This window comes from Nerophis ophidion, linkage group LG08, assembly GCF_033978795.1.
Source record: "Nerophis ophidion isolate RoL-2023_Sa linkage group LG08, RoL_Noph_v1.0, whole genome shotgun sequence".
NCBI classification, from domain to species: Eukaryota; Metazoa; Chordata; class Actinopteri; order Syngnathiformes; family Syngnathidae; genus Nerophis; species Nerophis ophidion.
Genome location: NC_084618.1, coordinates 29,202,642 through 29,230,055, shown reverse-complemented (window position 1 = coordinate 29,230,055; position 27,414 = coordinate 29,202,642). Strand labels below are relative to the sequence as shown.

Genomic DNA, 27,414 nt, shown 5'->3' with positions numbered 1-27,414 from the left:
TTTGCATCAGTCCATCTTAGAGGATTTCGGGCCCAGAGAAGCCGGCGGCGTTTCTGGATGTTGTTGATAAATGGCTTTGGCTTTGCATAGTATAGCTTTAACTTGCACTTACAGATGTAGCGACCAACTGTATTTAGTGACAGTGGTTTTCCGAAATGTTCCTGAGCCCATGTGGTGATATCCTTTAGAGATTGATATCGTTTTTTGATACACTGCCGTCTGAAGGATCGAAGGTCACGGTCATTCAATGTTGGTTTACGTAGAGTGATTGCTCCAGATTCTCTGAACATTTTGATGATATTATAGACCGTAGATGTTGAAATCCCTAAATTTCTTGCAATTGCACTTTGAGAAATGTTGTTCTTAAACTGTTTGACTCTTTGCTCACGCAGTTGTGGACAAAGGGGTGTACCTCGCCCCATCCTTCCTTGTGAAAGACTGAGCATTTTTTGGGAAGCTGTTTTTATACCCAATCATGGCACCCACCTGTTCCCAATTAGCCTGCACACCTGTGGGATGTTCTAAATAAGTGTTTGATGAGCATTCCTCATTTTTATCAGTATTTATTGCCACTTTTCCCAACTTGTTTGTCACGTGTTGCTGACATCAAACTCTGAAGTTAATGATTATTTGCAAAAAAAAACAAAAAATTTGTCAGTATGAACATCAAATATGTTGTCTTTGTAGCATATTCAACTGAATATGGGTTGAAAAAGATTTGCAAATCATTGTAATCTGTTTATATTTACATCTAACACAATTTCCCAACTCATATGGAAACGGGGTTTGTAAGTATGTCCACATTGCAGACATGCCGCCATACTTGCCAACCCTCCCGAATTTTCCGGGAGACTCCCGAATATCAGTGCCTCTCCCGAAAATCTCCCGGGACAACAATTCTCCCGAATTTCTCCCGATTTCCAGCCGGACCTGAGTGAGCACAGCCTGTCTTCAAGTCCACTTGTCGTCCGTATAAACAGCATGCTGGCCCAGTTATGTTACAACATCTACGGCTTTTGGAGCTCAGTGCGCAACTGCACACACAACAAGAAAGAGACTACTATGTTAGTCTCCGTTATCCATAGGTTTATCTATAACCCATAAAGTAGGCAGGCACGGAGCTATTTCTCAGCATGTGTTTATTCCAGTCGGCATGTTAATACACTGACACACAACATCCGGATTCCCATCATGCATTGCTTCAAAACTACAGCAAATAGTAATGTCCAAAAAAGATATTGACAGAGAATAGAACGAGGATGGACAATTCAACACTAATCTCACTCCTTTCCTGCAAACTTAAATTTTACATATGCTGCCCATACCTGTGCTCCTTCAAAGGCTGCTACTGGCAGCAAAGCATTGTACTTTCAAATACAACAATGAGTAGTGTGTGTTTATATGTGTAAATAAATGAACACTGAAATTCATGTATTTCTTGTGTGTGTATATATATATATATATATATATATATATATATATATATATATATATATATATATATATATATATATATATATATATATATATATATATATATATATATATATATATATATATATATACACACATATATATACACACATATATATATTAGGGGTGTAACGGTACGTGTATTTGTATTGAACCGTTTCGGTACGGGGGTTCCGGTTCGTTGCGGAGGAGTACCGAACGAGTTCCACACGAACATATGAAGTAGCCGCCTATGCAAAAGTCTTAACAAGCTGCTCCGTTCTGCCTCTGTCTGTACACAGCACCCAGCATTGTCCCTCCCACTCAACCATTTGATTGGTTACATACAAAGCCAATCAGCAATGTGTATTCAGAGAGCAGATAGTTGTTTAGCAGGTGAGCAGCGACTCTCCCCAAATATACTAAACACTTCCAAGTCAACTACTTTCTAAACATCACTATGAGCCCGTTGACCTTCTAGAAACAAACTGCAGCTCAGCTCACTTTTCAGTCCTGGCTTTAGGTGAAAGCTAGTTAGCTTTTAGCGCAACGTTAGCTCATTTTGCGGTGTGTGCGTGTGTTACGGACATTGTTGCTTGAGGTGTGTTGAAGCAGCAAAAAAGGACATTATATTAAATGAAGAGTTTCTGTCTGTGATAGTGTATATAATAATGTAAGTGCATCATAAAGCCTACATGAACTCCATGGTGGTCAGGGATGAATAGTCTCTCCTATTGCTATTGTGCTATTTTTTCAGCTATAGTTACATTAATCATTAGTAATGCAGCAGCCTAGTTTAAATGGCAGGGTCCCTGCTATCACATGTTGATACAAATATAACATTTACATAATAAAAATCAACTACAGGCTTCCCAAATATATATATATATATATATATATATATATATATATATATATATATATATATATATATATATTTATATATATATATATATATATATATATATATATATCCATCCGTTTTCTTTCTACCGCTTATTCCCTCCGGGGTCGCTGAGCTATATATATATATTTATTTTTATATATATATATATATATATATATATATATATATATATATATATATTAGGGGTGTCACGGTTCGGTTAATTTTCGGTACAGTAAGAAAACAACAAAATATAATAAGCATTAAACAGTTTCAAGTCAAGGTCTCGGTGACAAGGGGGGAAACGTCCGGGCAAACGGGCCAAACTGCCACCACCGTGAATGAGCATACAGTTTTGTCCAGAGAGCGCCTTGGAAGGAGTGTTGTTAGCTTTCGAGCTAAACACAAGAACCATTGAGGCCAGAGGCCTGTAAACGGTTTATACCAGCACGCGATATGCAGGTACTAACAGTTGCACCCTATTCCTAAACACTGCTGGCCTACATCTTGTGTGGAGTTGACCCAGTGACGAAGGAACCCGTTGCCCGCAGTATTTTGCTGTAACAATCTCTCGCGCTTAATGACGTGCTATAATTTGACATCAGCTACTGAGACAGAGCGAGTCTTTGTATGAGTTACGCATGCACTGCAGCACTGCGTCAGGTTCCCTTGTGTGCTCTAGTGTTGAATAACTCATTTACAGTCTGCAAGAGGCCAGCAGCCCACCATGCCTCTTTTTCTTTTTGAAATCTTTTGTGCAGTCCCGATAACTCCTATTTGTGTCTTGGAGCAGCGTTTTCCCCCTCGTACACATGGGTGATCTGCTGCACATTCTCTGGTCACCTCAGCTTCTAGAGCAGATGTCACAATCCCTGGGCAGGAAATACATATTTCATGTTCTCATCTTCAGCAACGCCCTGCGAACAGCCAGTTGCGAATCCTGCTCTTTGTGGGCTGATATGGATTGTTGTTATAGATCGCCGTGTTGCGTGGCCGCGCTCCACCATGCACTCTGTTCCCATGCAACGCTCCATTCAGACTGAGCGCATCCATCTAATTGATGTTTGCTCCTGGCCACTGACCCATGGATGTGGAGCTGCTTTGCCGGTCACTGACACATGGAGGCCATGTTTATATATAAAATGTCATAAACACCGCTGGTCCCAGTGTGGTCCCTCATTTCTAAAAATGAAATGAAACCGCTGCATGTCGTTTTTCCTGTTGCTCGCCGCTGAATGACCGACAAGCTGCACAGCTGGAAAACTGCAACATCCGCCACCAGACTTTTACCTTTCGTCTATTGCTCCTCCATCAACCATTAACCAGTGACTCATTCCAAAACAGGGCTCGCTCACTTCCCTGCCCGCCTTTGACATGTCTGACTTGTCGTCTGGCAAGATAACTGAAGTCGTGATATTAAAAAAAGCTTGTACTGAAGCAGAAAAGCCCAGCTCTTACTACAATGAAGCGAATAAATAATTCACTTTGCACTCAACTGTTGAATTTTCCTTAGTTCTGTTTTTCCTTCTGCTCATCTTCTTGCAAGCCCTTCGCATTCCAGGCCTGCTCCAAATCCCATCCTGGCACTACATCCCTGTGGTTTTAGTTCTAAAGTGTTGCAGGCCTCTCTCCTGACGATGTCACTTTAATGGCTAAATAAGCGGACGTACACGGTCGTATGTACTAAGCTTGTATAGCAAGAGTTGCAAACGTTCTGTATTTACATACAGTGGGGCAAAAAAGTATTTAGTCAGCCACCGATTGTGCAAGTTCTTCCACTTAAAATGATGACAGAGGTCTGTAATTTTCATCATAGGTACACTTCAACTGTGAGAGACAGAATGTGAAAAAAAAAAAATCCAGGAATTCACATTGTAGGAATTTTAAAGAATTTATTTGTAAATTATGGTGGAAAATAAGTATTTGGTCAACCATTCAAAGCTCTCACTGATGGAAGGAGGTTTTGGTTCAAGATCTCATGATACATGGCCCCATTCATTCTTTCCTTAACACCGATCAATCGTCCTGTCCCCTTAGCAGAAAAACAGCCCCAAAGCATGATGTTTCCACCTCCATGCTTCACAGTAGGTGTGGTGTTCTTGGGATGCAACTCAGTATTCTTCTTCCTCCAAACACGACGAGTTGAGTTTATACCAAAAAGTTCTATTTTGGTTTCATCTGAACACATGACATTCTCCCAATCCTCTGCTGTATCATCCATTTTTTCCATTTTGGTATAAACTCAACTCGTCGTGTTTGGAGGAAGAAGGATACCGAGTTGCATCCCAAGAACACCACACCTACTGTGAAGCATGGGGGTGGAAACATCATGCTTTGGGGCTGTTTTTATGCTAAGGGGACAGGACGATTGATTCGTGTTAAGGAAAGAATGAATGGGACCATGTATCGTGAGATTTTGAGCCAGAAGCTCCTTCTATCAGTGAGAGATTTGAATGGTTGACCAAATACTTATTTCCCACCATAATTTACAAATAAGTTATTTAAAATTCCTACAATGTGAATTCCATCATTTTTTTTCATATTATGTCTCTCACAGTTGAAGTGTACCTATGATGAAAATTACAGATCTTTGTCATCATTTTAAGTGGGAGAACTTGCACAATCCGTGGCTGACTAAATACTTTTTTGCCCCACTGTACTTTGTTCCTAAACCTAGCAACAGTAGTGCAGAAGCATTTAACATATTGATAACGGTTGTTTCCGGTACAGTGCACGCTTTTTTACTTACCGCCTTGGCCTCTGGCCTCATCGCCAGCTGCTACGCTGACCTTTGTGGCTCTCAAAACAGTCTTCTGCTCACACGTTCACTTTCACTGCGTAGACAAGAACTGAGGAAGGGGAGGTGACAGCTGTGTGTGTAACCTTGAGCGCATCCCCTTGTGTCCACCTAGCCCGGCAGTGGCTTGGGGGGGGCCTAGCAAGGGCCCGACCATCTGTCTCCTGAAGATCACACCTGTAGCGAACAAGCTCAGTCTGTCAGCCTGTCAGTTCCTCTGTTAGAGCTCACATGTCATCTCACTAGCACCCTTTGGTGAACTCTGTAGTGTATCAATCAAACACTCAAGTGCACTCGACTATTCGCTGTTGTTGGGTAGAATGTCCATGTCATTGTTACCTATTTTAACAATGTTTCACTCTTGGGTGGCTATCAAACCTTCTTCCTGTTAACATTCTTGTGAGTGTGACCAAGAGAGTTTTGATGTGGATTATTTTTTTTCCATTAATGCTAACTGACATAACTGATCAGCTTGTGCAGATCTCCAGGCGGCCTGTAATGCTAGTCATCCATGTTGTAGCGGGCTCCTATGCCACTACTAGAGATGCGCGGTTTGCGGTCTCATCCGCGGAGTCCGCAAATAAACCGCGGGTCGGGTGGGTGACATGACGAAAAACTAGATTTTAAATAGATTCGGGCGGTTGGCGGTTGAACCATTTGGAAATATATGATATATATGGTTCAGAGATCGGTAACCTTTTACCGTTCAAAGAACCATTTTGGACCCTTGTCACAAAGCGAAGAAGACATTAGTTGACGTAAACATTCTCAAGAATGTCTGCTGGCAGTCAGCCATTTAATAATTATTGGGGCGTGCTATGAAGCCTTTGCCTTTGACGCCTTCTACAACATGTACAATTTACTTGCAAGACCAGCAATATGTTGTGTGTGGCTTCCACTGACACACGCATACGACTGCAAGGCATACTGGGTGATAAAGAGTACACTAATGGTTGTGATATAAACAATTTTAACACTCTTACTAATATGCACCACGCTGTGAAGCCACACCAAACAAGAATGACAAACACATTTTGGGAGAACATCCTCACAGTAACACAACAAACGCAACACAACAAATACCCAGAATCCTTTGCATCCATGACAATTCCTGACTATATTATACACCCCACTAGCAGCAAGTGTTGGCCCTGCGATGAGGTGGCGACTTGTCCAGGGTGTACCCCGCCTTCTGCCCGATTGTAGCTGAGAAAGGCGCCAGCGCCCCCCGCGACCCCGAAAGGGAATAAGCGGTAGAAAATGGATGGATGGATGGATGTCCTATTGACAATAAGGACCAGGAGGAAAATATATTACATGTAAACATCTTTATTTCAAATGTAGCCGTCCTCTTATAATAATCCACCCCCAGCTATCACGGCATAAAATGAAAGGAAATGTCAACACAACCATGAAAAATCACACACAAAGTTATAAAATCACAATAAACACTTAAAGGGGAACTGTTTTTGGGGGGGGGGAATTTTGCCTATTGCGTCCGGCTCACGTCCCACCGATTAAATATGTGTGGCGATCAAGCTAGCTCTGTTCTCAATGGGTAATGCGTACCATTTAGCCTTTTTCAAATAAATAATCCCTTATGCTTGCATTGTTTTCGGCTGTACAAATCCTTCGAATCGTTTGATATACTTTTTAACATTTATTTTCCCCATTTAATAATTTTGTTGATATTATTTGTATTTCTTAAACACGTTTGCGATGAGTGTTTTGATAAGCACCAACTCGCAAGTCTAAGTAAAAGAAAGCACATTTCAGCAAAACCTAAAATAGTTAAGCTTTTACCAAAGTCAGCAATCACAAATGAAGCTTTCAGCACATAAACAATGTCGACAGCTATAGTCAACAGGGGAAAATGTGCTCACTCGTAAACAGCATGAGCAACAGCAAAGGCAGGTAACAAACATTGTAGCAGACGCAAAGTTAAATCGTGGAATGCAAGCTTACCCGAGCAAAATCGATGCATATTTATCCAGTAGAGTCTTGATACTAATGTCTTTAACCCAGCCACACCTCCATGCTTTTTTAAGTTTCTATGTGTTTTATCGTGTAGAATGATGTCTGGAGCACAATAATTCCATATGTTTTTGGAAGTCCACCAATGAATTATCCTTTATCACTCGACAAATAGTTTTTTTTTTATAAAGTATAGGGATCTATTCCATTGCATGGTTTAATTTGTTGCTTATATCTGCTTTTTGCAGGAAGATTTTAGGCTGTTGCCTGCTGTACAATAGCCATCTTGGCTTGGTTGACCATTCTGGAAAGAAATCACTTGTTGGAATACAAGCAAGAGTTCACAAACATTGTTCTTTTTTTTTTCTTTAGGATTAGGATGATAAACGCTTTCAAAATGTCTGCTTTCTAATCATGGTACACTTGGTAACAGACGGCAGGGGCGGCATAGCTCGGTTGGTGGAGCGGCTGTGCCAGCAACTTGAGGGTTGCCGGTTCGATTCCCGCTTCCGTCATCCTAGTCACTGCCGTTGTGTCCTTGTGCAAGACACTTTACCCACCTGCTCCCAGTGCCACCCACACTGGTTTAAATGTAACTTAGATATTGGGTTTCACCATGTAAAGCGCTTTGAGTCACTAGAGAAAAGCGCTATATAAATATAATTCACTTCACTTCACAAAGAAGACGACTATTTTTGGACAAATGAGGATTTACAACCCTATCTTTTTGAAGCTAAATATACGGCAGATGAACTACTGCTTATTGAAGCGAACACGAAGAAGAACCAGGGACCCTCGGGTTGCGCACGGCCACTCTCCCACTGCGTCACGCCCGTCCCTATATAGTTGATGTAGATGCTCATATCTGCTGTTCAGATTTACTTTACAAAAGAGACGTGTAGTATACTTCTCTTGTTGCCTTATTTGTCTTTGACTTTATTAAATGTATTTGTATTATCATTTGGTGCTAAACTAAAGTCTTAACAAGCTGCTACGCTTCGTACTGCCTCTACCTCTGTCAGTATGTCTCTGCTGCACCCAGCATTGTCCCACCCACACAACCATCTGATTAGTTACGCGCAGTGCGGTAACAGCCAATCAGCAGTGCGTTTTAAGAGCGCATGTAACAGCCAATCAACAGTGCATTTTCAGAGCGGTAAAAGCCAATCAGCAGTGAGTTTTCCGAGGGCATGGAGTCATGGCAGAGGCAGGCAGAGAGGAGAGACGGTGCGGGTTAGCAGAAAGGTTTTTAGCAGGTGAGCATAATGCAGCGGACACTCCCCAACGGGACAAGCGGTAGAAAATGGATGGATTTAACTCCCAGTCAACTACACGCGACGAAGCCGGCCTACTTCACCACAGTTTGTAGTGTATTGACCCCCAGGCAGCGATGAGGTGGCGACGTGATGGTGTTCTTTACACCACACCAAGCCCCTTCTACGTACGTCCCCCTGGAGAGACACCACCTTAACTAACACATAACTAATTCAGTCAGCACATATTCGTGTCCTATCCCATTGTGTTGTGCATTATTAACTCAAAAGCCATTCACCTGTTGATGCAGAAGCTGATGACGCGGCTTTGTTTACGCAAATGCCATAACATGCCGTCGCAAGGTTATGTGTTATTACGCTACAAAAACAGTTTCTCAGTGTTCACTCTTACAATAACAATGTCTCTGCATTGTTATTGTACAGACATTGTTATTGTCTCTACAATAACAATACAAGTATTGTTTGCTGTTTTTGGATGCATTTTAGAGTGATTTATAGGTAGAATGGATTGCTCCCATTAGCTGCATTGGTAGCCACTAGAGGAGCGCGGTTTGCGATCTCATCCGCGGAGTCCACGGGTAAACCGCGGGTCGGGCGGTTGACATGACGAAATAATGGATTTTAATTAGATTCGGGCGGGTGGCGTTTGAACCATCCGGAGATATTTGATATACATGGTTCTGGGATCGGTATCCTTTGCCATTCAAGGAGCCATTTAAGACCCATGTCATAAAGCGAAGAAGTCAATAGGAGACGCTATTATTCTCTTGAATGACTAACGGCAGTCACCCAGATAATAAGTATTAGTGCGTGCTATGAAGCCATTGGCTTTGTCGCCATATACAACATGTACGATCTGCTTGTCAGTCCAGCATCATGTTGTGTGTGGCTTCCGCGGCAACACGCACACGACTGCAAGGCATACTGGGTGACACAGAGTACACTAATGGTTGTGATATAAACAATTTTAACACTCTTAGTAATATGCGCAACGCTTTGAAGCCACACCCATTAAGAACGACAAACACATTTCGGGAGAACATCCTCACAGTAACACAACATAAACGCAACACAACAAATACCCATAATCCTTTGTATTCATGACACTTCCTGGCTATTTTACACCCCCCCCCCCGTGCGACGGATCAGGTGGGCGGGGTTGGGGGCGCGGGGGTGTAAAATATATTCAGGAGGTGTCATGAATACAAAGTATTATGGGTATTAGTTGTGTTGCATTTATGTTGTGTTACTGTGAGGATGTTCTCCCGAAATGTGTTTGTCAATCATGTATTGTGTGGCTTCATAGCGTGGCACATATTAGTAAGTGTTAAAGTTGTTTATATCACAACCATCAGTGTACTCTGTATCACCCAGTATGCCTTTCAATCTCATACGTGTGATTACGGAAGCTGCACACAACATGTTGCTGGACCAACAATCGGTTCGTACATGTAGTTGAAGGTGTTTAAGGCAATGGCTTCACAGCACGCCCATATTCTTGTAATCAGGATGAACGCTTTTGAAAAATCGCGAGAACGTTAGCGGCTCCAATTGACTTCACTACTCTGTGAAACAGGATTAAATAGCTCTGTGAGCGGTAAAGGTGGCCAACCTCTCATGTAATTTAGCGGGTGGGTACGGTCCTGATAAAATGATGGTTCGGGTGGACGGCGGGCGGATGACGATTTTGGTGATGTGGATGATATAATTGCCTATCCGCGCATCCTAGTAGCCACTGAGAACGAGCAGGTGATTACAAAATACAATGCAAAAAAAAAAATTGTGTCTTCTTGTCTCTCATGATTGATTGTGAACGATAGGCGAAATACCCAAAAAAAAGCACAGTTAGCCTTTAACAGTAACCTGTTATATTTAAGGTGCAAAATAAGGAATAATAATAATAAAGTAGCACAAAGTGTAAAAATGTAAACGTAGAATAACCCGAGAAGAACTATTTTCTTCAGAATTAGTGCCAGAAAGTTACTTCTGTGCTCTAAAGGGTGTTGTGGTATTACCACTTTTTGGCCTGGGTGGGGACTTGTGCCTTGCATAATTTACAGACCACTTTGCTCTGACTATGGTTCATTTTAAAAAAAATCTAATGTATTTGCTCTCTGCAGCACTCATTTTTTAGTTTTTGTTTTCACTCAATGCAAAGAAACAACCGCAAAACTAAAAGATGACGCAACCAAACTTTAAGTTGACACTGTATGATTGGCTGTTAGCTCCCGTCACTCCCACTGATCATTGATCACTTCCTGCATTGCTCAGCTACCACAGAGCGAATGCCTTTGTTCATGTAACCAACCTTGCTTTGCAACTTTCGCTTTCTTCCGACTGATTACAAAAAAAAAAGTTGTAACTTTTTTAAAATTTTGTGTTTATCGATTTCAATTGCAAAATATATTGATATCGGTTTATCGCCCAGCACTTGTCTAACCACAGTCCTTTGACTTAAATATGTTCCGGTTTAAAGCCCCACTTATGAACTTTCCGTCTTGGTTGACTTTGGTGGCGCCAATGGACGAAAGCGCTAGTGTTTTACCAGAAAGAAGACCACATTTCCCATGATGACTAGCGCAAATAGCGGCAAACATGATCTCCGCTGTAATATTGGAACAGATTACAAATATTATGTATTTAATGGCTATGCTGATGTTAAATAGCAGACACTATCAAGTAGGGCCGGGCGATATGGCCTTTTATTAATATCTCAATATTTTTAGGCCATGTCACGATACATGATATATATTTCGATATTTTGCCTTAGCCTTGAATGAACACTTGATGCATATAATCACAGCAGTATGATGATTCCATGTGTCTACATTAAAACATTCTTGTTCATACTGCATTAATATGTGCTCATTTTAAACTTTCATGCAGCGAGGGAAATCACAACTAAGTCAATTGACCAAAACTGTATTTGTGCCACAGCTTAATAACTGTTTAATAAACATTCATGTCATTTCTAAACAGAAAGTGCAAGATTGTCACAGACATTTTAAAACAAGCTATACGTGCATTTTTGTGAATGATGTCACTAAGATGACATCAAAACAATACTAAATTATAGTGTAGTTTTATTACAGAACACCACTACAATAGTTAAAAACTAATAAAGTGCACTTTTGTGCATGATGTCACACAATATATGTCACAATACATATAATAAGTACCTGCGGATGTTATCTCCTTCTGACTTTTTTTTTTTCATACGGTGTTGATCTGGAAATAGTTGCTTCGGCATTTTGTGGGTGTGGCACCAGCCAGAGATGTTGAAAAGCGGAGTTTGAAGCACTCCTCATTCTCTAGCGGTTGACTTTTCAAATAATGCTGTATTAGCAGTGCTATTATTTTTGTAGCAGCGCTTTTGCCGCATAAATGTTGAACTAGGGCGGGGCGATATTGGCTTTTATTAATATCGCAATATTTTTATGCCATATTGCGATATACGATATATATTACGATATTTTGCCTTGGCCTTGAATGAACATTTGATGCATATAATCACAGCAGTACTATCTTCTATGTGTCTACATTAAAACATTCTTCTTCATACTGCATTAATATATGCTACTTTTATTTTTCATGCAGAGAGGGAAATCACAACTAAGTCAATTGACCCAAACTATATTTATTAAATACTCTTCATTCTCTCACAGGTGACTTTTTAAATAAAAGAACAAATTAATAGTATTGCTACCTTTATGTAGTAACACTTCCGCTGCATACTTTGCATATTTCTGTTGTCTGCTGAATATCTTCCCACTTGAAGCCAAACCACCGCCAGATGATGGATCCCCTGCTCTTTATTTTGGGCATTTATAGTTCTTCCTCCATTTGTGATCTGTGTCGCACCTTCTCTCTCCTGTATTGTCACAAGCTCCGCGACCTGCCTCAGCTAACGTTAGCCATGCTGCTACCTCTCTGGTCGGTGAGAGCGTATGACGCAACACGCTCGAGAGTATGTGACGTACTGTATGTAAGAAGGCTGGCCTGTTTTCCGTCTCTGTGAGAAAAAGAGACGAGGAGCAGTGAGAAACGCCTGTATTTTAATGCCCTCAGCTAATGTTAGCCATGCTGCTACCTCTCTGGTCGGCGAGAGCGTATGGCGCTAGACGCGCGACAGTATGTGACGTATGTAAGAAGGCGGGCTTGTTTTTCTTCTCTGTGAGAAGGAGAAATGAGGAAGAGTGAGAAACGCCTGTATTTTAATGCCCGCAGCTAAAAGCAACTGTGTGAGAACATATAATCGAATATTACGATATAGTCATTTTCTATATCGCACAGAGACAAACCTGCGATATATCGTTTATATCGATATTATCGCCCAGCCCTATGTTGAACATATTCCCGCTTGAAGCCAAACCACCGACGGACGATGGATCCCGTGCTGTTTTTCTTGGTAATTAATTTTCCTCCATTTGTTGCCAGATTCGCACCTTCTTTCTCTCTCTCATATTACCACCCGCACCTCACCGTTAGCATCACAGCTAACATTGCCATGTCGCTACCTCTCTCCTTTGCGGGAGCGTGTGACATTACGCACGTGACGTGTTTACGAAGGTGCGCTTGGCTTAGGTCTCTGTGAGAAGGAGAGACAAGAATGAGTGATAAACGCATGCAGTGTAATGCCCACAGCTAAAAGCAACTGCGTGAGAACGTATACTCAAATATCACGTATACTCTGTATCGCACAGAGAAAAATCTGCGATATATCGAGTATATCGATATATCGCCCAGCCCTACTATCAAGAATGTTTCAAGGCGGATGCAAGTTCGAAGCAAAGAAAAAACGGCGGCAGAGGTTTATCAAAGGAAGTTGTGTGTAACTGCAAACTACCCGGTTGGTGGCTATTTATTTCTACCACGCAATTTCCAATAGCTAACACAAGCATTAGTATTTTGATTTGAGCATCGAAAGTCACTTACTAGCTTAGCAGAAACTGATCCAATGGAAAACCAACAAAAATTCTTATTCACCTTTGCGCTCAACCCAGCTAGTGAAAGCTCGGCTAGTGTTTATTCTGGATTGTCCTTTTACCCGGGTAACCTCCCTTTTCTTTTTTTTGTCCCCTCCGGCAAAACTTTTCGTTTCTTTGGTTGTTTTGCCGTTTCGGCTATGATAGCAGTAATTGCACGTAAGCTTCCGTCTTCTTTTAGTTTTCTGGCGCCACGTAGGCGTTCACATCCACTTTCGTCTTTTTAACGAATAGAAAAGGGGAAGTGACGTATGCCGTAAAGCAGGGGTGTCAAACTCAAAACAGAGTGGGCCAAAATTTTAAACTGAACAAAGCCGCGGGCCAAGGTTGAACAAAATAACCTTTTAATAGGGACCCAAACAAGTTTTGCATTGAATATTGAATGAGCAAGGCTTGTATAACTTTATAGTGACATGCAAAATCGATTTTCAAATAATAATAATAATCAGAATTTAAAAATATCAATGTTATATTAAATAAAATAAAAAATAAAAAATGTAATGCCTCTTTCCTATTTGCCGCTTTCTGATGTAAATATCAACATTAACTTGGCGGGGTTTGGTGGTAGCGGGGGGTGTATAATGTAGCATCCCGTAAGAATTAGTGCTGCAAGGGTTTCTGGGTATTTGTTCTGTTGTGTTACGGTGCGGATGTTCTCCCTAAATGTAGTTGTCATTCTTGTTTGGTGTGGGTTCACAGTGTGGCGCATATTTGTAACAGTGTTAAAGTTGTTTATACGGCTACCCTCAGTGTGACCTATATGGTGGTTGACCAAGTATGCATTGCATTCACTTGTTTGTGTGTAAAGTCCACATATAGTATGTGACTGGGCCGGCACAATGTTTGTATGGAGAAAAAGCGGACGGGACGACAGGTTGTGGAGGACGTTAAATGCAGTGCCTTTAAGGCACGTCCCCAATGATGTTGTTTGGGTGGAAATCGAGAGAAATTCGGGAGAATGGTTGCCCCGGGTGATTTTCGGCAAGGGCAATGAAATTCGGGAGTCTCCCGGGAAAATCGGGGGGTTGGTAAGTATGAGTATTAGCGGTGAATGCGGTGTTATAATACTGGCGGGCCAACTCTAATGTTAATTTGATATTGCCTCAAGGGCCAAATTAAATTACACGGTGGGCCAAATTTGGCTTGTGGGCCAGAGTTTGACACCCACGCCTTAGAGCAAGTCAGCACATTTGTAGTTTTTTTTGTGGCACCTTCCTCAAAGTTGCTAAGTGCCAGTGAGAACGATACAGACCCCTTCAGGCCATGACAGAGGTGTCTTCAACTATTTGTAAGTCGGTGTATCATCTCAAGTCATGCAAATATTTTATGAAGGTTGAAAAATGACTTAGTGCTGCTTTATCAAGAACCCGTGTTCACCTCTTTATGGAAAACGTCCGTTTTGTTTTATTCTGGGTGGTTTATGACAAGTCCCCCTTTGTAAAAGTGTGTTTCCAATCATTACGTTTTCTGTAAAAGCAGTACGAAAAAAACAAAACAACTAAATATCACTATGACAACAGCGACTACAAAGATTTTGGGAGGCCCATCAGCGCTGCTGTGACCTCAAGACGGCACAGCAGAATATAAATACCATTTAGAAAGAAATGTTTTGACATTGTGGTTTCCTCCTTCCCATGCCCCTCAGTGTGTGAGGGTTTAAATTCAGTGTGACGTGAAAAACCGATGACCTCACAGACTCATTACAGCAGCAGGCAGCCAGTTTGTGGCTGGTTGACACGTCTCTGCTGGCCATTGCTGCTACTAAAGAAGCTAGCACAGGGGTCACCAACCTTTTTTAAAACCAAGAGCTACTTCTTGGGTACTGATTAATGCGAAGGTCTACCAGTTTGATCCACACTTAAATAAATTGCCAGAAATAGCCAATTCGCTCAATTTACCTTTAATAAATAAATCTATATAAATAAAAAAATGGGTATTTCTGTCGTACATTTTTTTTCCTTTTACAGAAGGTTTTATGTAGGGAATAAAAACACTTAATTGAACGATTTAAAGGAGGAGAAAACACGAAGAAAATGAAAATTAAATTTTGAAACATAGTTCATCTTCATTTTCGACTCTTTAAAATTTTAAATTCAACCGAAAAAAATGAAGAGAAAAACTAGGTAATTTGAATCTTTTTGAAAAAAAAAAAAATAATTTATGGAACATAAAGGTGGGGATAGGTTGATTGGCAACACTAAATTGGCCCTAGTGTGTGAATGTGAGTGTGAATTTTGTCTGTCTATCTGTGTTGGCCCTGCGATGAGGTGGCGACTTGTCCAGGGTGTACGCCGCCTTCCGCCCGATTGTAGCTGAGATAGGCGCCAGCGCCCCCCGCGACCCCAAAAGGGAATAAGCGGTAGAAAATGGATGGAATTTATAGAACATCATTAGTAATTTTTCCTGATTAAGATTAATTTTAGATTTTTGATGACATGTTTTAAATAGGTTAAAATCCAATCTGCACTTTGTTAGAATATATAAAAAATTGGACCAAGCTATATTTTTAACAAAGACAAATCATTATTTCTTCTAGATTTTCCAGAACAAAAATTTTAAAAGAAATTCAAAAGTCTTTGAAATAAGGTTTAAATTTGATTCTACAGATTTTCTAGATTTGCCAGAATAATATATTTGAATTTTAATCATAATATGGTTGAAGAAATATTTCACAAATATTCTTTGTCGAAAAAACAGAAGCTAAAATGAATAATTAAATTAAAATGTATGTATTATTCTTTACAATGAAAATAAATAAATACTTGAACATTGATTTAAAATGTCAGGAAAGAAGAGGAAGGAAGGTGAAAAGTAAAAAGGTATATGTGTTTAAAAATCCTAAAATAATTTTTAAGGTTGTATTTTTTCTCTAAAATTGTCTTTCTGAAAGTTATAAGAAGCAAAGTAAACAAATAAATGAATTTATTTAAAAAAGTGAACACCAAGTCTTTAAAATATTATCTTGGATTTTCAAATTCTATTTGAGTTTTGTCTCTCTTAGAATTAAAAATATCGAGCAACGCGAGACCAGCTTGCTAGTAAATAAATACAATTTGAAAAATAGAGGCAGCTCACTGGTAAGTGCTGCTATTTGAGCTATTTTTAGAACAGGCGAGCGGGCGACTCATCTGGTCTTTATGAGCTACCTGGTGCCCGCGGGTACCGCGTTGGTGACCCCTGGGCTAGCATAACTTCAGCTGAGCACTTGACCTTACTCTTTGTTTTGTGTGGGAACCAGGAAATATAGGAGGAACTGCGTTCTTGATGGACGGCTGATATGCAAACGCCCGCTGTATTGATCATGATGGTGACTCAGCTCACCACTTCTGGTGTCCAGCTGTAAACCGAGTCCTTCTGAGTCCGTTTGAAGTTTAATAGAACAATGACAACGGTCTGTATAATTGCCATGAGGTCAAAAGCCATGCCGTACTTACAGCTCTGAAGACAATGAAACAGAAATGTCTGCTACTTTTTTTTTTTTTAATTTTCAAAGCACCAGACGCTGTAGATTGCATGACGAGGAAAGCAGAATGTGTGGTTAGCTGAACTGAGTTTGTAGCGCTTGGTGACTGAAGGGCTCATCGAAAGGCCGCCGCACAATCAAAAGCATCTGGTTCGCTGTGAATGCTGCCAAGACATGGAGGCTTGCGAACACATTGCCTTGCAGCTTTGTGCAACCTCAGGGCCAACGACATCCTCTCACACTGTGAGCCACAGGAATGTTATTCTGTATTTAAGTACAGTACAAGCTGTAGGGCTATTGATCCAGACGTAGATGAGCAGGTCATCAACCGTCTGCAGAAACTTCTCTCTGACTCCGATGGTCTCCAGCTCTGTATTTATATTTCTCTCTTTCAAATCTGCCCAGAACATTTGTCGTGTTGCTCGACAAACGCTCTCCCCCGCCCAGACACTGCTGTATCCCTCAACAGCGCTAATGTGTCTTCGTGTGGCGTAATGGAGTTAGCAAAACGTGTACATTTTTAATGTAATTTCACCTGTGATAATGTCTTTGCTTACTATGTGAATGATTAGACTGATTTGAAGGTCTGGTGAAATGCAGTTTAAAGGTTATTCAGTCAGCTGTCACAAGTTTCCCCGAAATCAGTCATTCATGAATCAAGCCGCTAATGCTGAGACAATACATGTATTTTTGAACCACAGAATCTAAAAAGAGGAGCCTGGGGGAGTATGTGATGCTTGCCTCATCACTCTCGGAAGTTCCACTGGAAACCTACTCATCAACATATTTTCATGAGTCACACAGCTGTCCTTGGCTTTTGCACATTGTAAGAAATGATGACAATCAGTGTTCAAAGAGGAAGAGCACTGGTGTGGTGGCTGCGTGGCTTTACTCAGCCACCGTCTGTGGGGTTGCCTTGTGCATTAAAGTCGGTAGGGCTAGGCAATAAAATAATAATATATATCGCGATGGACACGTAATCAATAAAACGTCCAATTTTTTTTTTCTTTGTCGGAAGAAGCCAAGAGTTGCGAAGCAAGGTTGGTTGCATGAACAAATGCACTCTGGTGACTAGGGCTGGGCGATATGGCCTTTTTTTAATATCTCGATATTTTTAAGCCATGTCACGATACACGATATATATCTCAATATTTTTCCTTAGCCTTCAATTAACACTTGATGCATATAATCACACCTGCATGATGATTCTATGTGTCTACATTAAATCATTCTTGTTCATACCTCATTAACGTATGCTCATTTTAAACTTTCATGCAGAGAAGGAAATAATAGCTAAGTCAATTGACCAAAACTGTATTTATTAAACAGTTATTAAGCAGTGGCACAAACATTCATGCCTTTTCCTAAACAGAAAGTGCAAGATTGCCAGAGACATTTTAAAACTAGCTATTAGTGCACTTTTTTGCATGATGTCACTCAGTTGACATATCAAAATAACACTAAATTAAAGTGTACTTTTTGTACAGAACGCCACTACAATAGTTAAAAACAAAGGAAGTGCACTTTTGTGCATGATGTCACACAAGATATTTCAATAACTGTCAAAAAAAAATGAGCTGCATAATAAGAAATCAAATAGTGTTCGTCCTTCGCTATGTGGTAGGTTACTGCGGACACTATCTCCTTTTGTTGTTGACTAGTTTTTTCATACGGTGTTGATCTGGAAATGTTTGCCTCGGGATTTTGATGGTGTGGGCGTGTGGCATCGAATGGAGATGTTGACATGTGGAGTAAGCACTCTTCATTCTCTAGCAAGTGACTTTTCAAATGACGCTACATATTAGCACTAATGGTACTTTTTGTAGCAACACTTTTGCCCCACACTTGACAAATTACATTTGTCTGTTCTACATATTCCCCATTGAAGCCAAACCACCGCCAGACGATGGACCCCCTGCTGCTTTTCTTGGGAATTAATTCTTCCTTCTTTACCAGATTCGCACCTTCTTTCTCTCGTATTACCAATTGCACGGCTCCGCTAACATCACAGCTAACGTTACCCTTGCTGCTACCTCTCTGCTCTGCGAGGGCGTATACGTATGTGTCGTATGACATGACAGTATGTGACGTATGTAAGAAGGTGCGCTTGCTGTCTGTGAGGAGACACAAGGAGTGGGAAGAGCCTGTAGTGCAGGGGTCACCAACGCGGTGCCTGCGGGCAGCAGGTAGTCCGTAAGGACCAGATGAGTAGCCCGCTGGCCTGTTCTAAAAATAGCTCAAATAGCAGCACTTACTAATGAACTGCCTCTATTTTTTAAATTGTATTTATTTACTAGCAAGCTGGTCTCGCTTTGCTCGACATTTTTAATTCTAAGAGCGACAAAACTCAAATAGAATTTAAAAATCCAAGAAAAGATTTTAAAGACTTGGTCTTCACTTGTTTGAATAAATTCATTTACTTTTTTTACTTTGCTTCTTATAATTTTCAGGAAGACAGTTTTTGATAAAAAATATAACCTCAAAAATGATTTTAGGATTTTTAAACACATATACCTTTATACCTTTTAAATTCCTTCCTCTTCTTACCTGACAATTTAAATCAATGTTCAACTAAAATTATTTTTCTATTGTAAAGAATAATAAATATATTTTTATGTAATTCTTCTTTTTAGCTTCTGTTTTTTCGACGAAGAATATTTGTGAAATATTTATTCTAAGTTATTATGATTAAAATTCACAAAAAATATTCTGGCAAATCTAGAAAATCTTTAAAATCAAATTTAAATCTTATTTCTAAGTCTTTGGAATTTCTTTTAAAAATTTTGTTCTGGAAAATCTAAAAGAAATAATGATTTGTCTTTGTTAGAAATATTGCTTGGTCCAATTTGTTGCGTATTCTAACAAAATGCAGATTGGATTTTAACAATTTAAAACATGTCATCAAAGGTCTAAAATTTATCTTAATCAGGAAAAATTACTAATGATGTTCCATAAATTCTTTTTTTTTTTTTCAAAATGGTTCGAATTAGCTAGTTTTTCTCTTCTTTTATTTGGTTGAATTTTGAATTTTAAAGAGTCGAAATTAAAGATAAACTATGTTTCAAAATTAAATTTTCATTTTTTTCCCTGTTTTCTCCTCTTTTAAACCGTTCAATTAAGTGTTTTTTTTCATCATTTATTTTCTACAAAAAACCTTCCGTAAAAGGAAAGAAAATGTACGACGGAATGACAGACAGAAATACCCATTTTTAAATATATATAGATTTATTTATTAAAGGTAAATTGAGCAAATTGGCTATTTCTGCGGATTTATTTAAGTGTGTATCAAACTGGTAGCCCTTTGCATTAATCAGTACCCAAGAAGTAGCTCTTGGTTTCAAAAAGCTTGGTGACCCCTGCTGTAGTGTAATGCCAGCAGCTAAAAGCAACTGCGTGAGAACTTATACTCGAATATCACGATACAGTCATTTTCTATATCGCACAGAGACAAACCTGCGCTATATCGAGTACATCGATATATCGCCCAGCCCTGACCGAGCATTGTAGGAAGTGATCACTGATCAGTGGGAGTGACACGCTAGCTGCCAATCAGGTAATCGTATCAACTGTCAAGTTTGGCTGTGTCATCTTGTTGCCTCGCAAATTGTTTTATTGCATGGAGTGAGAAAAGAGACTGCTGAAGAGAGCGAATACATTTTCGATAAAATGGGAAAAGTCCCCTTGACAGGATGGCATTTTTAATTTTATTTTTTTAAACGGACCGTACTCAGACCAATGTAATCTTTAAATGATGCAAGGCACGTGTCCCCACCATGACCGGTAATACCACACCACCTTAGCCACTCTCACCATTTAGAGCAGACCTGGGCAATTATTTTGACTCGGTGGCCAAATTTAGAGAAAAAAATGTGTCTGGGGGCCTGTATATCTGATTTTTAGGAAGACTAATACAAAACTTCACAATAATGTCTGATTATTAGCTAAAAACGTTACAACAGACTGCCTTAAAAACATAATGGAATGTTCAATTTTTATATGAAGGATAAAACACTGAATATTGACAACAAATGAACGTCACACCCCCTTTCGATCGTCCTCTTTTTAAAATGAAGTGAAACGCTACAAAAATGCAACAAATAGTGAAACATGAACGCAAAGGGTACAAAATAAACCCACCTAAAACCTGATACATCTGATATTTGCTGAATTTCCCCTACGGATCAATAAAGTACTTTCTATTGTATTATATTCTATTGTATATATTACTAAGCTTTAGAACTTTGTTGTGAAAATCTCCTTCTGCGTCTGTGGAAACGCTTCTCGCTCACACTGCTTGGTGCCTCGTCTGAGCTGCTGTGACGTAGATGACCACAGCAACTGATTAGATTACCATAGAAACTACTATATCATCCAAACTTGCAAATTCCAAGCATTGAAATACTTTGTATAGTTGAAGACTTACAGTCATTAGAAAACATCACTGCACATCATAATGGCAGCTACACTTTCCATCTTAAAGATCTAAAAAAATTATTTGGGAATGTCCGGCGGACCGGATTGAAAAACTCAACAGGCCGCATGTGGCCCCCAGGCCTTACTTTGCTTTAGAGCATAGCAGCAACTTCTTGGCACTAAACCTCTATGTTTACATATTCACACTTTGCACTATTTTGTTATACCTAATCAAGCATTTCTTACATATTCCTTATTTGTGCACCTGAATTTTAAGAGGTTTTTAACCGTTCAATGTGAGTTTAGAATGTTTGTTGCTCTCGTTACTTTCTGCTTTGATAGCTGAGCGCAGGGCTTGAATTTAACCACGGCAACTGCGGCAAAAGCTGGGGCCGCCTTCATCACTTCTTGTAATGTCCTAAAAAAATGTACAAATTGATGGCAAGAACATGACGTGACCGCCCTTTACTTGTTAATGGACAAAAGATGTAACGGTAAATGGTATAATGCATATATGTGTGTGTGTTTGAGCCCCTGCCTCAAAAGAAAATTATGTTTGCCTTGGTGCCCTAAAATATGAGCCCTCCTTTAAGGCAACACTTGCCTTGACCTCAAAAAGTTAAAATTTGAGGCCTGTGAGGGGATTATAATCAAAGGAAGGTTAGCTCGGTTGGTAGAGTGGCTGTGCCAGCAACTTAAGGGTTGCAGGTTCGATTCTCACTTCCGCCACCCTGGTCACTGCCGTTGTGTCCTTGGGCAAGACACTTTACCCACCTGCTCCCAGTGCCACCCACACTGGTTTAAATGTAACTTAGATATTGGGTTTCACTATGTAAAAGCGCTTTGAGTCACTAGAGAAAAGATTAGATTAGATTAGATTAGATAGTACTTTATTTATTCCGTCAGGAGAGTTCCTTCAGGAAAATTACAATTTTCAGCACAATCCCATTCAAGATCAGACAAACATTACAGGGAGACAGAACAGGATCGCTGACGGGTCTGCCGGCTTCCAGCGCCCCTTACAAAAAAGATGACATACAGGTAAACGAGGGGGGGGGGGGGGGGGCAGACCCAACAAAGCAACCAAGACAGCCGACTCCACTCTCGGCCAGTGTCCAGTCCGCATGGATGAGCGAGGATACGTCCAAGGTGACTGAGGTGTCCGACACCTGCTTACCCAGTCGAGACACCGCGAAGCCTCTCCGTCCCAGCGCTCAGTGCTAGCTCCGCAGCCTTGTCCCCTCATTCGCACCTCCTCCAGTCCCTCCAAACTCCGCAGCCTTGTCCCCTCATCCGCATCTCCTCCAGTCCCTCCAAACAGACTCTGGTGTGGCAGAGCCCCAGCAGCTGGTCTCCATGGCCAAAAGGCTCCCGGGAGGCAGATCTAAAAGTCCACAAAAAAAGCACCACAGAGGTCACGAAAGTGCCACCCCTTGTCACACAGTCCCAAAGGGTCCCGGACCAAAATGCAAAAAAATATAATAACACATGAAAACAAGAGGGAAACACAAAAGGATGACACAAGAGCACAGAGCTCCTGCCTACAGCAGCCACTACAGCAGCGCCATCTTGGGAAAAAAAAAAAAAAAAAAAAAAAAGTGCTATATAAATATAATTCCCTTCACATTTGAAATAGATAAAAAAATACATTTAGTTATTTTTTCTCCTGAACATGTGTGAAGTTAAGCCCAATCCCCTCGCAAAACTCTGTTGAAATAGTCTCATTCGTGTGTGCGCATTTGTGCAGTTGAAATGGTTGTTTGTGCTGCTTTCGTTTCCGCGTTATTGAAGATTATTTTATAGGTCAATCAAAGGTCACTCAGCCCCCGTTCTCCAAATTAAGCCAAACTAGGTGAAATTGTGTGTGCTGGTTTGTGCTGCAAAAATCTTTGGTCTAGCCATTATATTGTTTAAGTTAGTAACATTTTGTAGTATATGTTATTAACATGTAATTAATTTGTTATTATATCTAAACAGTCCATATCTACGTCAAAAGCTCCCCAAACCAGTCCCAATTTCTTTTGTATGCGTTTATGCTGGTTTGTGCAGTTGAAATGGATGTTTGTGCTGCTTTCTAAGTTATTAAATATTATTTTATAGGTATGTCCAAGGTTACCCAGTCCCCAGATTTCTCCAACTTAAACAAAAATAGTCTCATTCCTTTGGGCTGTTTTTGCGCAATTGAAATGCTTGTTTGTGCTGCTTTTTGTTTCTGAGTTATTAAAGTTTTTTTTCATAGGTCAATCAAAGGTCATTCATCTGCCCGAGTTCTCCAAATTAAGCCAAATTAGTCTCATTCGTTTGTGCTACTTTTGTGCAGCAAAAATTATTGATTGGGTTACTTTTGTTTTCGAGTGCTTTACATTTTACATTTCTGGAAGTGATGTCATTGTGAACCTGACCCCCGGGGTTCCCCAAACTAGGCCAAACTAATTTCAAATTAAGATAAAATAGTTTCATTAATTTGTGCTATTTTTGTTATGTTAAGTGCAGTTGTGATGATCAATTGTGCTGCTATAATTTGTAAATTTTTAACATTAACAATTTAGGATGTGACGTCACGAGCGAACCAGAATTGTCAGTTTTCTCATTTGTGATCCAAACATTAGCAAAATGCATTCGTTCTATGTTTTTATTGGTTTGTGCTATTGAAACTATCGATTGTGTTGCTCTCATTTTTGAGTCATTACGTTTCAAATAAGCTTCACTGCCTTTGGGGGGCAGTAGACAGACTGGTACATCTGTGGAATTGAAAGTTGTAACGCAGCTTTAGCAGGTTTTACCTTTCCAGCTCAGTAAATGCAACCCAAAAAAGTACACTTTTGGCCAATGTAAGAATATTTAAACACTTAAGTTGAATACAAAACTGAATGCAAACTGCTAATGCATAAATGCAAGATTATTTAGTCTCAACTAAACACAACAGACCTTAAATACAAGTCAATTTGTAAATGAATGATCATGGGTAAGCTTTACATATGCATGTAGCATAGTATTTACCGTATTTTTGGGATTATAAATTGCTCCGGACTGGAGCATACGTCGCACCGGCCGAAAATGAATAATAAAGAAGGAAAAAAACATATATATGTCGCACTGGAGTATACGTCGTATTTTGGGGGGAAATGTATTTGATAAAATCCAACACCAAGAATAGACATTTGAAAGGCAATTTAAAATAAATAAAGAATAGTGAACAACAGGCTGAATAAGTGTACGTTATATGATGCATGAATAACCAACTGAGAAGGTGCCTGGTATGTTAATGTAACATATTATGGTAAGAGTTATTCAAATAACTATAACATATAGAACATGCCATACGTTTACCAAACAATCTGTCACTCCTAATCTATAAATCCGATGAAATCTTCTTCCTCGATGTCGCTTCTAAACAACTCTGCCAACTCCAAAGGTATGCGCCGCTTCCTCTTGTCGTTTTCTGCTGCATATTTCAGTACGTCCAGCTTGTAATCTGCAGTACATGATTTCCCTTTCGGTGCCATTTTCGTTCAGCCCTTCTCAGTTTTTATAAGTTACCGCCAACGATGAAATGATCCATTTTAATAGCTACGGCAGTAGCATATAGCAGTTAGCATTCTATGACCCACAATGCACTTCTGCCATGACCCTCCCCCACCAATTTTTTTTGGGCTGACATGTGTGTGACGATTGCTGACCTTTTCTTGGTCTCTTCCGCGAATTAGATAAATAATATTCTTTGATATTGTGTAATCTGCAGTACATGACTTCCTTTTCGGTGCCATTTTTGTTCAGCTCTTCTCAGTTTTTATAAGTTACCGCCAACGATGAAATTATCTATTTTAATAGCTACAGCAGTAGGATATAGCAGTTAGCATTTCATGAACCACAATGCACTTCTGCCATGACCCTCCCCCGCTGAATTCTTATTGGCTGACGTGTGTGTGAGGATTGCTGACATTTTCTTCGTCTCTTCCTCGAATGAGATAAATAATATTATTTGATATTTCATGGTAATGTGTTAATAATTTCACACATAAGTCGCTCCGGAGTATATGTCGCACCCCAAACTATGCAAAAAAACTGCGACTTATAGTCTGAAAAATACGGTAAGTGTTTTTCAACTTGCATTGCATTTGCATTTACTCTCAGGTTTTCAGATACCTAAATCAATTTTGTAATCTAGCACACACTGTAATTGGTAGTAAAATACATTGCAGAAATAAAGTAGTTAATGCTAATTGTATTTATTTCTTCTTATAACAAGATGCCCAAAAAATCAGCAGTGTACAGGGATTCCATCTGTTCAGTTCTCTGCACATCAAGAGAGGCCCAACTCCAAAATGGCAACATAGCCACTTCAAATGCCAGTATATGGATGGTGCTAAATGAGCATCTGAAAAACAGAGGCCCTTTATACTTTTCTTAAATTAAACACACACAACATCTGGCCAGCAATAGGCTTTAGTCATCAAACAAATGATCATATAACTGTTGACAACACAGATTATTTAGCTTCTCCTTCTGACGGACCGAGTCATCAAGCTTTTGAGCTTGATGTTGCTTTTGAATATGGATCAAATTCATTTCGGAAAAGGCTGAATACAAAGACAAACAGGATAAAACAAAAAAACTAATGGAATTCACAATGTTGAAGCCTGGCACCTGGACTCATGGTATTTGGAAGGTGGTGAAGAGTTCCTGTACATTTGGTTTTAAAAGAGCCAATCTGTTAATCACCAGCAATTACATTGACATGAAAGGCTGCTATAAGGAGTGTCACGGTCATGTATGTCCATTTAACATTTGACAGAGAGCCTGCAATTAACAGCCCAGTGGTGTGCAAATGCTACATCAAAAACACAGATGACTCCTTGCACACTAGGCTGTTGGAAGCCTTTTTAGTCTGGAGATGTGCGTGTGCAGTTAACCGCAGAACTGTGCGAGGACAAGATGCAAATAAATGTTTGTAGGGCATCACAGGCAAAAAAGCTTATGGACTTTGGCGATCCAGAGCCAACTCATCTGCCCAATTTGGCCACCCTGCACAAAGCAAAACAAGAAAGGGATGATTTGGAATTAGGTGACATCCAATTTATTCTTTGCAGCTGTTAAAATACAGTTCACCTCACAGCGGTAGCATCAGAGACATTGGACTGGACTTGTTTTTCTGTCAATACTGGAGTCAAACACCAAAATGACCTTCATAAAGAAAACTCACCAGACAGTATGTTTTGATGGATCAGTTCTATGAAAACTGTCAAGGCCTGTATCGGCATGTTTTGACACGGCACATAAGTCACTCAGTGGTGCAAATTGTGTCAGAGAAACATGAGGTTAATGTCATCGCACAATTGCGGACCGAATGGATTCGTGCAGGTGCATCTGTCCCAAAAGAAGTTGTGAGTGATTTTTCTCTGGCCACTCAAGAGCTCTTGTGAAGGTGTTTTCTCCTTATCCTGACCTGAAAAGTTACATCAATGACTGCTTTAACATTTAACTTGGTGAACAAAATGCAAAACTACTACCTTGTTTTGTCAGGGTTGATTTTGGACACTGCATCAAGATGGGACTGCCTGAAGAAATAACACATCGCATTAAAGATTTTTTTGTAAGGTCTTTAGCGAAGCTTGTACAGTAAAGTCACAATCCGTGGCGCATGCAAAATAACTATTACGTGCCATCACTATTGTGGTGTTAAGTCAAGCCGAGGGTAGTGATAGTTCTGGAGTCCCTGTCTCATCAGAAAAGTGCAAGAAATACCTGAGAGCACAAATTGCACAAGACTGTGCCGCCATTCCAGATGACAAGGGTGAGGAACAGGAATTAGTAGATGCATCTGTTCAGATCCAGACTGACGTCCAACAGTTGGTAACTGAATTATGTGAGGAGAGCAGGTTACTTGCCATGGATGATGGGGATTGCGATAACATTTACTTCCTCCCTGAGATTATTCACCATACATTTGAAAAGTACTTACCACTCTGGACAGGAATAATGGCGCCAGTATTCCACAGCACCAGCATCACTGCAATTTCAGCCACAGTTGAAATTCAAAAATGTAAAACAAGGTATTTTCAACCTTACTTTTAAGGGTGGATCGTTTTATCGCTCGCCATCTTTCTTTCATCGGAGAAAACATGCGGATTTGTTCTGCTAAAAAAAAAAAAGATTGCCATTTACCCTGC

General features: G+C 40.0%; 1 protein-coding gene and 1 long non-coding RNA gene across 13 annotated transcripts in view; one reads left to right on the top strand and one right to left on the bottom strand.

Moving 5' to 3' along the window:
* rapgef1b (Rap guanine nucleotide exchange factor (GEF) 1b) overlaps positions 1-27,414 on the top strand; it is a 145,355-nt gene that overhangs the window by 53,663 nt on the left and 64,278 nt on the right. The gene's annotated exons all lie outside the window — the stretch shown is intronic.
* Positions 25,824-27,102, bottom strand: LOC133557037 (uncharacterized). The gene is made up of 3 exons (XR_009807656.1): positions 26,990-27,102; positions 26,755-26,802; positions 25,824-26,690 (listed from the first exon to the last, which is right to left on the bottom strand). It is a non-coding gene; the product is annotated as an uncharacterized LOC133557037 (long non-coding RNA).